The sequence below is a fragment of the Silurus aristotelis genome (genome assembly GCF_946808225.1).
Source record: "Silurus aristotelis genome assembly, chromosome: 16".
Taxonomy (NCBI): domain Eukaryota; kingdom Metazoa; phylum Chordata; class Actinopteri; order Siluriformes; family Siluridae; genus Silurus; species Silurus aristotelis.
The window spans coordinates 403,759-413,928 of NC_139589.1; positions in this window are offsets into that span (position 1 = coordinate 403,759).

The window sequence follows — 10,170 nt, forward strand, 5'->3', positions numbered from 1 at the left end:
TAATAAACTGGTCATAGGAAGTTGTTCTTGTACTGTCTTGTTCCTGGACAGCTGAACTTCTAAAGTTTTGGAACTTTTGGAATTTTGGAAATGGCTCAGGACCACAGGCTGCATTTAATCACCAAACACTGCACACATTAACAGTGATGGAACTGTAATAAATTGACATTTGGTGTTGAGGATGAGGATGAGTTCCGTTTTGAGTTTAATTCCTCTCAAGGTTTCTTCCTCATGCCATCTCAGGGAGTTTTTCCTTCACCACAGTCACTGAATCACACATCAGGGACAAACTTATAACTATAAGGAACAAACATATACATTCTTTTATTACCAGGTTATCTATGTAAAGCTGCTTTTAAGGCAATGCCCATTGTTAAAATCACTCTAGAAATAAAAATAAACTGAACTCTGGTGTGCCGTCATCATACCTGTCAGGTAGAAGAGTTTCATTGTCCAAGCCTGTAGTTTGGAGGACTAAGTGAAGTAGAAGTCAGGAGAGGCTTTTCTGTGAGAAAAATCTAATCAAATAATATCACATTTTATTTGTCACATACACATTCATCCAGAGAGGCCATGTAGTGACCACTGGTTCCACTGTTACATAATCACACACTCCAGTGCTCATGTTAGTTCTCACTCTCCAGTGTTCTGTAGTGTTTAAAGACTATAATCACTCTCTTGATGTCACCCAAATGAGGATGAGGTTCTGCTTTTGAGTCTGGTTCCTCTCAAGGTTTCTTCCTCATAACATCTAAGGGAGTTTTTCCTTCACCACAGTCTTCATGGTGATCATCAGGGATAAACACACATCATTCACCTTCACTGTTAAACTCTGTAAAGCTGCTTTGAGACGATGTGTGTTGTGAAAAGCGCAATAGAAATAAACTTGACTTGATTTTTACGACTGTCCAAAATACAAACAGAAATAGTTTTTTATATCAATTCACCTTTAACCCTTAAAACAACTGTAGTTACTCCAACCTGACCTTTTAAACGAAGAACGATCAATATCACCAATATCACACACACGCTGTGGTTTATACGGTGACCGAGTAATAAAACCTGAATACTGAATAGTATCTTTGTGTTTATAGCAGAAATTTTGTGTAATATTTCGCAGCACACTAAAAATGTTCTACTCCAAGTAGAATGTGTGTCTCTGCTTTTTACTAAATGAGTTTTTAATTTTGATCTAGTTAACCTATGACCTGCCTCTTCTTCACCAGTGCAAAAAAACATCCTGGATAAATATTTGAGCAGGCGGCGTGAGTGCGTTCAGCCCCGGCTCCCTCAGAGGCCCTTCCTGGCCTGTGTCAGCCAAGATTAATGTAGATTCACTAATGCACTGGGGTGGGAAGCGCACACACACACACACACACACACACACACACACACACACACACACACACACACACACACACACACACACACACTCCACCAGAGTAGAGAGTTATCTGAGATATGCTTTTCTTCTGTGTGTGTTAATAGGAAGTGTGGTGGTTTGAAGACAGAACTTTGCATTTAAGAAAGAAAAGCGTGACATAAAGAAAGACAGACACTTGTTTGAGAAGGGAAGAAAAGAAGAGTCGGATCTGAAGGTAATGGAAACTCCGTCAAAAGGTTTGTAGAGTTCCTCCGAACTGCTTCTGTGGAATTGATTAGGACAGAGGGAAGACAGTGTGGTCAGTAATGAGAGCAGCAGCAGCAGCACTTTCTCTCCTCCACTATAGAACCAAAACCATAATCTAACACTGGTCCTGCAGGGCCACGGCGTCTCGCAGGGGTTCCTGGGAAAAACAGTCAGCCATTGTGCAGTGAGATGAAGAGTAAAGACTGTAAGAAAGGCTTGCTGTGGTCCTGGCATGGCTGGAGGAAAGGGCTCGAATCACTGTTACTCATATTGGACAGAGGTGCCTTTGTCTGGTGGCTGCCATCGCCTAGCAGGTGCTTTCGAAATTCCCCCCTTCTTCCTTTCCATGCTCCAGAAGACTTTAGTGTCCTGCCCCCCTGAGGGGTAAGTGGGCTGGAGGGTAGATACCAGTGATGGGAATTCCGGCTCTTTCATTTGGCTCAGCTCAATTCAGAACACTTTTATTTGTATAGTGCTGTTTTTCCCCATTTACATTGTTATAAAGCACTTACTGAAATAAATACAATATAAAATAGTACAAATACAAAAATCATTATATTAAAAAATATATAGTAAATTAATGCATTTATTCCCAATGAAGAAGTCAGTATTTTTTAAAGCACCTTTTGTACCTAAATGTAATGTGTTACTGTAATTAAGTAGATTTTTCACGTCTCTGTATTTTACTGAAGTTTTTCCATTTGAGGAGATTTTTACTGTAACTTCACATTTCAAAGTCAAATATTCCAACTACATGTAGTGAAATCAACTTTTTATTAATGAGGATAAAAACGTAACTGGTGAAACACGCAGCGAGTCACCAATCAGGATCGAGCGCACGCTCTGTTTTACACGTGTTCTGATCGGCGCTCGGTGCATCTACTGATCACCGACATACAGTTCAGCATCAGTTCAACATCAAGCAGAACATTTAGAGAGGAATAAATGATGAAGAAACTCCAGACTCGAACTCACCACAACACACGTGACCTCATTTACACTATTATTTTTTTTGTGTTCATGATGATTGTAATAGAAATCAATCAGTGTTTGAGTCTTTAATCTCATTCTATTAATAGATCAGTGTACTGAGAGTCACATTCGAGTCTTTACACATAAACTGAGGTGATTAAGTGAAGAATCTTGTGATAAAAATGATCACAGGAACATCAGAGTTATAATAAATCACTACTTTGGATACTGAAGTTCATTTAAAGGCAAAAACTTTTTTAACTTAAGTGTGTATTTCTACTCTAACTGAACTACATGGTTTGTGTACTTCATCCACCACTGGAGGATGGGTTCCTTTTGGGTTCTGGTTTGGGTTTTATACAACCTTATAAGCTATTTTGAGACAATGTCCATTGTAAAAAGTGTTCTTTAAATAAAATTGAATTGAATTGTTGCCTGTCGTGGTTTTCACCAGACGGATTTTCAGTTCACTGATGGAGAATTGAATTTAAAAATGTTAATTGGGATTGTAATCTTAAACCATTGTAGCAAACTGTTTATATTAATTAGAGTCTGAATCCATCCTGATTATTACTAAGTGAAACCACCAGTGGCACCTCATGGATCTTTCGATTCTCTTGTGTATGTGGAGCCATCATCATCAATGATCTTATATTGAAGAGAACTTCATCCAGAAGTAGTTCTTCAGGATTGATCAGGCAGATCGAGAAGCAAGTATGGACCAGGATCTCTTAAACCCAAATCAGATTTCCGTGATTGTTTCTATAGAAATAGATTTTATAGGAACCTGCATGGGAGTCTAGAATAAATAAAAACAGAGTTGGATTTTTAAGAATAATGGAAGGAGTCTCCAATGTAAATAATATCAACAGTCTGCTGCAGTGGCCTCGTGCTGCAATCACCATGATCAGCTTTACACTCAAGTCTTAATCAGGAGTTATAATGAATTGATGTTTGGTGTCAGAAGAGTCTGATGTTTTCCTCAAACTTTCATTGATCAGCGGTGTCTCACCTTCGATCAGCTGTATCCTGCCTCAACTTTGGATAAAAACTCAAAATGTTCTGTAAAAATGACACCAAATACACTGCAGGAATTTACTGAATTTATTGATTTTACAGACTTGTGTTTTTCAGCTTTGGTCATCTAGTAAGGTGGACTAAAGCTGGTCAGTGGGAAGGAGGAGAAAAAGGAGGAAAGAAAACGTGAGAAGAAAGAGTGGGAGAGATAAACACACTAATCCAATATCCGATGCTCCTGGCTGCCTTGGAGTCAGTGCTGAGTGATGCCTGGTGTCAGCAAAGCTCTGTGACCCTCAACATCCTTACACTGAAACTTCCATAATACACAACACACCCCATGTACACCTGCTCATTAACTCCTGCTACTATCAGTCTGTCTCTATTTCTGTTCATGTTTTACTTGGTTCAGAATTCTGTTATATTAAATCACTGCAAAGTCTTATGTAAAAACTTTTTATTCAAAAGTTCGAGAAAAAGTCTTAATGCGTTGTTTATTTAAACGCTGTCTTTAGCGGGAATAATTACAATTTTGTGAGCCAAAAAATAATAATCTGGTCAATCGTATCTCTGCTTCAGAAACCGAACGGAAGCAGTGATATCTGAGAGAGATGAAGCAGTTTATCAGCTCCTTCCAGGTGTCATTTCTTGAGCATGACACCAATCTGCAAATTATATTACATGAGTTAAAACCCATACTGCAGCTATTCATGACTTTTCCTCCAAGCTGCTTGCTAACTGTGTGATGTAGCCTAGCTAGCTAGCTGTATAAAAGCTAATTTTCATATTTTAAATGTAAAATGTCACGTGCTATTCTGTGGTGATTGTATGTTGGGTTAAATATATTTTATTGCAGATGGATAACATGACTTAGTTCGAGATGATTTATGTAGCTTGAAACCTGTACGTTAGCTAACAAACTGCATGCTAGTAAAGCTAAACATTTGACAGTTAGCTAGTGGTTCATGTTTCTTTCTATAGTGTTAATGATGTTTACTTTTACATTTCCAGATCTTTACATTTATATTGGAACTGCTCGACGTTTTTTTTCACCAGATGATGAACAATATTTATTCAAAGACATTTTATTTGTCTCAGTGTGTTTTTCCGTCCTCGCTCTCAGCACTGAAATGGACACGAGGGTTTCGTGAACTTGACAGTCCCTCAGGCTTTATCTTGCCGTATCTCGTATATTGTTTCATGATTCAGGAAGCCGATGTACGGCTCAGAGGATGTTTGTAAAACCAGCAGCGAGCACGCCTGCTGTTTACTCATGTGTGGTAATCCATAGTTCCGTTTGCTCAAAGTCAAAGTTCAGCTTTCTTATCGCTCTTGTAGCTGTGTTCCTGCAGTCGGCCCGCCGTTCTTTCCTTTTTAGGGGTTAAGGGGACAGAAGAAATCACCAGGTCTCTCTGTAGGCCGTGGTGTAATGACAGGACGCTCCTTTCATTAGATATGGTTTGTCTGTTAATCACCCAGACTCGACTGAAGAGCACAGTCGATCTTTCAGTTTGTCCTTTATTCTGTTTTCCAAGAGTTCTGAGTTGCAGAAAAGCACCTTTGTGACCATGAAACGGATTCACAATGAACTTTTATCTTCAGAGTGCATTCAAACAAACAATTCTGTCCCAGTCATTTCCTATGAGTTCCTACCTGTTGTAAGAAAACATGTTTCCTGTAGAACTTTAGGGGATGGGTGGTGTTTTCTGGTGAAAGCTTTGTATATTGAAGTCCTACACAAATGAACTTACCATTGTTTTTTCTCCACTTTCTCCTCTCTCTGAGCAGCACAGGGAGAACGTTGGCTTCATTTTCCACTGCTATGGTGGGATGGTCAGAGATTTGCTTATTAAATATATTCAGTAATTGGTAACTAGTATTGACCTGGAACAACATTTATTCTGAATTGTTCAGCATGAATTATTCACTCCTCTGCAAAAAAATGGACCAAACCCGAAAATAAAATATTGAAAATATGAATATTTAATGGTCTTAAGGACAAATCAATGATGAAGAGCAAGAATTAAACATATAGATAAATAAAGGTGGCATGAGATGGATCCTTCTTCTGATTTCTTTAAATGTTTGAGCCTTTAGAAATTTGGAAAGAAGAGTAAATGTTGTTTCATTGAATGTTGATACTTTAGACATTTAATTGTGATCATGATTTTATATGTTCTATCAGAAAGATTATGAATGTCCTGGTCTTCAGCTTTTTCCCCAAACAGCAAAATGGTGACAGTGGACAGTCTCAGGAGTTTGTTTGTTTCATCCGTGCTCCGTTTCCGACCAGTATTTTGTTGTTAAAAGCAATAAATATATAATATAATATATGATATAAATGCTTTGTATTTTGCTATTTTGTGGCAGGTTCAGATTCTAAATGCAGACTGGCTGTTATTTAATCTACACCTTATAATATCAAGCTCACGTTACGCCACTGTGGATCACGTTTCACTTTTAGGTTCAATGTAAATACAGACATTTACATGCCATTCGTGCATCATTTACATTTCTCCTACTCATTTTCATAATGTAAAATGCATGTATAATGTATACACTGGGCCTGAATAACACAATGCCACTGTCTGGATCTGAACCTCTTTACTGTACCAAATATCCACATCTGTATTTATATTTCTCCCTCTGTTCCACGTCATTGTGTTGAAGGTAAAGTAAACGCTACCACTTAGAAAATCCTGGAAAACACTAGAAAACCCTGCATGTAGAAATCAGCGTTAATGTCAGTTCACTCAGGAGATGTTTTTGTTGTTTAAATTCAGATTACACCTGTATGTTCAGATCAGTTGGTTCAGAAAAACACAGTAAGGAAATATTCGGACGTGATTATAACAGTGCAAAAAGGCAACATGATGTAGAATGTTGTAATTCAGCAAGTTTCACGTCTGAAAACATCTCGATGTTGTGAACTTGGAGATCACGACCTTAACAAAACACACAAACACAGAAATATATCGCACGTCCTTTTCTTATCAGTGTTATTTGTCGTTCTAAACATCTGGAGGCCCTTCAGCCTCCTTCCTTCCACGTTCCAGAATAAACATAAAACACTTGAAACATATAAAATCTCTAACCTTTTTATTCATACAAAACATATCAAAACTTTGACTAACGTTAAAAGAGTAAGTATGAAGTAGGCTGTTATGATCATGTAAACATCAGCGGAACAGTTCAGGTTCTTTGTTGAAATAATAAACAATGCTCGAGCCTACAGGAAGCTGGGAGTTCTGTTTTTATTTATATATATGCTCGTGACACGAATCAGCAATTCAAAAATACTTTATTATCAAAAATACACGTGGCTGCATCACGAGCCGCACTTTCTTTTCACGTGTTAATTCAATGTTTCGCTTTGAAACCTCCAAGTGTTGGTGCCTTCAGGTCAGAATGCAGAAAAGTTGGATGTTGTTCATGACGGACTCGTCAGGCATTCAGAGGGTGGAGACCCACATTTAAGCAGTGCTCACACTCTTAAAGTCACCCAAATGAAGATGGGTTCCCCTTTTGAGTCTGGTTCCTCTCAAGGTTTCTTCCTCATAACATCTAAGGGAGTTTTTCAGGATACACCTGTAATGTAGTGCTGTCCAGTGAAACTTCTCCTGCTCTACCAGACCTACAGAGGTACTTCATGCCTGCATTTCCTCACTGTCCTGTAGCAATATAACACTACATAAATGACCCATTTCCTCTCTCTCAGACGCCTATTTGTGGACTTCCTGTGGACTTTTTAGACCTGGTGCTCTCAATGCCATCACATCTGGATCACATTGCACTGCCTGAAATGTTGCTGTTCTCATTCTCCAAAACAGAAACGCTTAATCGGTGTGTTAATAGACAGACAGTGAGGTCTTTATAACAGCTAATATATTGTGTACTTCTGAATATTCACAATTTAGCAAATAAAAAGCCTTTAATATCTTTCAGAAATGATATGATGAAAACATTTTTATTCTTCAGATATCAACAAATTCCTAACTGACATGACCTTCTGTGGTTAGTATGTTGATCTTATCGTTGTTTTGTAGATTAAAGGTGGAGATTCAGAAGGAAGTAAAACTTTACAGAATAACGTGTGTGCAATCAGAGTCAACTGGCAGAAAAAACTTGTAACAATAATGAAACAATAAATGAATCACATGAGTATTAAACACGCGTAGGACGTCTCACATGACACGTTTATCTTTTTGTCTGAATTATGGACCATGTACAACATTTCCCAGGAGCCACTGCACCTCTGGATCGCATGTCACTAACTTTGATTAGCGTTTGTTTACATCCTCATGCTGTACAGCACCAGTTTCACGCTTGTCCTTCATGAGTGTTGTGGTGGTGATTCTTTTTCCGTGGATCAAAATTATTTCCTTTTTTGTGTCTCTTTGTTTTGTGCAGTGGAAGATGAAGTACACCTGCTGTTGGTTTGATCAGATAAGCTTTTATCTGCTCATCAATTAAAAGGAACGACTAATTTTTTTCACTGAATGTGGTGTAGGATAATGTAAAGGGAAATATTTGTCTTGTCCCCAAAATGGAAACACTTCAGTAAAGTACAGATACAAAAAAAAAAACCTCCTTAAGAACAATAACGAATTACATTTAATTCATTACTGTCCAACACTGAATATGTTTTGGGTTTTCATCGAGTGTATTTTTTGCTTTCCTGATTATTAGATGACCCTAAACTTCTCTTAACACAATGCACAATACTTTTACTACTAAAACCTATAATAGACACATGGCATAAAAACGAACTCGCAATGTTCTGATATAATTTTTTATAGTTTTAGCAGGAAAGTGGAATTTAAACACTAATGAAAGGACGACTGAAAAACGAGGGTTAAATAATGAATTGGAATAGATTTTTTATAAATCGAGTTGTGGGCTTGGTTGACGTTTAAACGATCGGGACAGGGACAGGGACAGGGACAGGCACAGGGACAGGCACAGGGACAGGGACAGGCACAGGCACAGGGACAGGCACAGGGACAGGGACAGGCACAGGGACAGGCACAGGGACAGGGACAGGCACAGGGACAGGCACAGGCACAGGGACAGGGCGAGTGAGCTGCAGCTGTCCTCCGTGTGAGCTCGGCTCATTTATGAAATGTGCTTGCGGTTGTGTCAGCCTGTGCACCAGAGAAACCATTTGGCTTTTGACAATGTGCTCTGCAGGAATGCACTGCTGCTGAGGCCAAGTGGGCGTGACGTGCCTGTGATATTGGAAGCCAAGTTCAGCTGGCTCTGGCTCCTCCGGCACCTCGGGGGACTCGGCCGAGGGGCTGTTTTTCACGCAGCCTGGAGATGATAAGCGTATGTGTGTGTGTGTGTATGTGTTTCCTGTTGGCGTATGTGTGTGTTTGGCATTGCATCGTCTATCCTAAAGACATTGTTGTTTGAAGATTTTTAATAGGGATAACAGTGTGAAGAGCCTGCAGCCTTGAAGCTGTAACCCAGAACGTTTGCGTGCTGAAATCTCTCCACATGTCTTCAAAAGACTTCTTGTAGTTGTGTGATAGTGGTGCAGGGTGAGTGCAGGGTATTTCATCATGTAATGGTGACAAGAAGGAATCTTTTCATTAGAAAATGACATATTTCTGTGTGTGAGTAAAAGTGCTCCTGCAATGCTGTGGGTTTGTTTTCTGTATTTGGAGCACTGCTGATCATTCGGGCCGGGTGTTAGCACACAGCAGTCCTCTGATAGAGACCGGCAGTAAACTGTGATAAGGAGTGCTGTTCCAGAGCTGTGCCATCGAGAGGAAATGATGCAAGACAGTAGTCCCTTTGTTTAAAAGGTTGGCCGTTTGCGTGCGTGCCATAGATTTCAGAGAGCCGAGCTGGTTTACTCTCAGACCTCTGGATAACTATCAGAGCTGTCCTCTGGGCCTCTGGGTTTCTGCCTCATAATCTATACATCTTTTCTACACTTCTTATTATATCTTTTGAAACGTCCACGTCTCCACCCGAGCTCGAGGTTTCTGATACTTTCACTTACTTTAGGGAGCAGAGGGAAAAGTCAGGAGAAATGTCAAGATAGCATTTCCAAAAGCCATGCACTTGCTGTCTCCACATCCCTAGTGCTCACACACACACACACACACACACACACACACACACACACACACACACACACACACACACACACACACACACACACACACAGTCCAGTTCTTGAACAAGCTGGCTGTCCAAATCCCTCTGGCCTCACAAATCATTTAGCTGCACTCGTGTTTGTCTCTCTGGTGCATTGCATTCATATTGAAGACAGTTGGAGAGAAGGAACAAGAAGGAGGGGGGAGAGAGGGAAAGGAAAAGAAGGAGGGAAAGAGGAGGAGAAGGAGGAGATGAGTACAGCACCAGATGTGCTCAGGAGTTTTGCAATATGTCATCAGTGAGAAGACGTTTTCTTGAACCAAGGCAACATGGATGAGTTCACTTCGGAAATGCGATGGCTGGCTGAGGTTTCCACACAGTCCAAATCGAACAAAATGGCGGTCCAAATGACCTGGTTCGGCTCTGTGCCAGGCGCAGGAGAA